We start from the raw sequence: 3,177 nt of genomic DNA on the forward strand, positions 1-3,177 counted from the left end.
ATTTCTGTACCTCTAGTCTGTCTCAGCTACAGAGGGTCTTGCAATAGAGAAATGACAGATTGGGCTGCAAATGTGCATTAGTCATCCCCAGCCCCTGGGAAGGAGAGGCACCTACTCTCTCAGGCTGGAGAGAGCTGTGATGCACTCTGTCCTTGTGCCCAGGCTGGAGGAGCAGCTCACTGCTGTAGAGCTGCTTACAAGCCTAGCAATAGGGGCAGTGGTTCATGGAGGTAGGGATTGTACAGAAACACCAGCAAACAGCCACTGGTTTCAAATATCATAAAACAGAGGCACCACCAGGGCTTTACTCTCTTTCCCCTTTTGAGTCTGCTAGGTACATAGAGGAAAGGGATGTAAAAATTAGCCTGACAAAGGCAGAGCCAAAAAACAGACCTGTGTCTTAAACCCCAACAGTGGCCTCTAGCAGCTGCCTACTGGAGGGGAGAAGCTACTAACCTCATAGCAGAGTGTCCCAGATCACCGTCCCAGCCTCCAGGAATTTGAAGCTTGGACACTTCCCCAGTTAGGAAATTTTGCCTATCTTTCTGTAGCAATGATTGGTTAAATATACAGCCATGGTTTCACCCATACAAGCAGGCTTTGTTTCACCCCAAGTGTTTTGCCAAGCTAGTTGTATATCATTGTGAAGAATAACTGCATTTCCCCAGAGCTGATTTCCTATGGCACATTTTACTTAGATACTTTCTCAACACCCTCGCAAATATGTCATAGATCTAAAGCACAATCTCAGTTTCAAAATGAATGGGTCTGATTACAGGCATATTCATTTTGTAAAAGGTACAAAAGGATACAAATCTGCCTTTCCATCTCCTATAATGTCAAAGTAAGACCTTCTTGCCCTTTTATTTCAATCCCCGCAATTTGAAAATAAAAAAAATGACTTGATTATATGTTTTTTACCATTAAGTGTATAATTGCTTTTGTGTTTTGACATTTAATTCCTCTTACCAAAATACATGGTAGGAATTAAAAGTCAAATCTTTTATGTATTTGATGTACAGAACCTTCCATGTATTTCAATAAGAGAGATAGAGCAGTGAAACCTCACGGCAGGTACAGTGAAGCCATCTGAAAATGAAGTCACTTTCATACTGGAAATCTGACCGCGGCCCCAGTTCTGCCCTCCCTTATCTAGGTCAATGGCTTTTCAAATCACAGGAAGGTCTGAATGAGTCAAAACCAAGCAAAACCTGCAGGACTTGACCTTTAAAATAGAGCTGGGATTATACTGTGCCCTCTCGGGCAGATTTTGAGATTACAGTCCAGTCTGAAAATTAGTTCTGAAAGCCACAAGACAGGAGCTGGCCAGGCACTCAAGTGTATTGACCTGGTGTGGGATGGCAGTTGTATGGAACATCGGTCCCAGAAGGGAGGACCAGGAGCAGCCAGGGCATCAGGGGCTTATCTCAGTTGTCCCAGGAGCAGCAGGAGGACTCTGATGATGAGAGAGAAAAAGAACTCTGGGGTGGTCAAAAGATGTAGCTGCACACAATATGTGGCTATGTGGGTGTTTCATGTGTGTTTTATCTTCCTTTTGTCTCCACTTACCCCATTAGATTTTCTCACTTCATGTACTGTCCTTCCCTCTACTGCATTCTTCCCCCTCTTTCTCACAGTTTTCACATTTCTCCTCTTCCTCTGTTCTTCTGTCTCTCTTTTACTACTTGTGCCCTTTATTTGAATTCTCTTACTCCTTTCTTCCCTGTACTGTATGCCAAATTCTCCATCTTTACCTTAATTTCTGTTCATACTGATTCACAACCTACAGTTTGAGATTTCTTCTGACTGTATTTCCTTACACTGGCCACTCCACTGTAATTTATCCCCATTCACTCAAGTTCCAAAGTGACTTGACCCTACAGCCATAGCTGGGATTAGTGCCCTGAGGTTCAGATTTATGGAGTCTAGTGCTGTATGAAAAAGTTTTCTGCAATCTGGGAAGCGGACTCTGTCTGGGACATCAAATGAATTGATCTTGGGACTGCATGAGCCAGAAATGTTGATGGTAGGCAGTAATTGCAAACAAGAGCTCAGCAACACTCTTCCCAGTGTTGGTATTCTCACTCACAAATTCTGTTGTGCCTTCACAGTGTTCTAACAAAAACTGCTGCTCTAGGAGAATATGCTCTTAAAGTAAGATTTGTGCTGTCTTTCTCCTTTTCCCAATGGCAGGGACACAATTTTCTTTCTTTCACCTCAGGAAAGACGCCATCAACAAAGGTAAAGGACAATATAAAAGGTGTCCAGGAAGAGAAGTAAAGGGAGCAGGAAATAGCTGCATCAGGAAGAAGCAAGTCAGAGAGAGAAGGAGAGGAGGGGGAGGAGAGAGAGAGAGTGAGAGCTGATAGTATCCCCACACAACAGTTGTAAGTGTCACCATATCTCATGCAGACACACTTAGCTCCCCATAATGAAAGCAGCTTGCATTGCATGGGTGCCAGCCACACAAATGCTGGAAGTGCCTCCCTTTGGCCATCATGTGCTTGCATTTTGCAGGGGGAATGAGAGAGCTTGGGGCTGTTCCAGACCAGCCATGGCTTTCACGGGCCTCCTTTCCTAATGCTGACAGGATTGTGAGCATGAAGCACTTTTCAGGTGGGTGGTAAAGGTGCATTTAGATATACACGTGTGTATACATGCACATGCACTTACACATTTTTTCTCATCATTGTTTGCACAGGAAAAAAAATCAATTTAAAAATTAGAAGGGAATGGAAAGCCCACAACAAATAAATCCCATAATTGGCCCAAGCCCATACATTCAGGAAAGCAGAAGATTTACAACAAAGAGCAGACTTACTACAAAGAAACTGATCTCATTTTTGTTAAATAACTGCAAGTAATAAAAGTCATTGATTTATACCTGTATCGTCCAATCTTTGCAGAAGTCTCTTGATAAAAGTTTAAGGTCAGCCATCCTGAATCTCTTGAGTATGTTCATATGAGTAGTTTTTTACCCACAATTAGGTGCCATTTGAAAATTCTGTCCTTTTTTAAATCTGTTATCTTCTCAATTGACCTGCTTCTCAATAGCCATCAAATCAAGGAGATGCTTCAAAGTTAACAACATTTTTTTCTTTTATGATCATGCAATTCTGAAATTGGGAGGTGCAAGACAGGTACAAATTATTTCTTTCTTGCAGCTGTTATGGGGTG

This window comes from Erithacus rubecula (assembly GCF_903797595.1).
Source record: "Erithacus rubecula genome assembly, chromosome: 1".
Classification (NCBI taxonomy): domain Eukaryota; kingdom Metazoa; phylum Chordata; class Aves; order Passeriformes; family Muscicapidae; genus Erithacus; species Erithacus rubecula.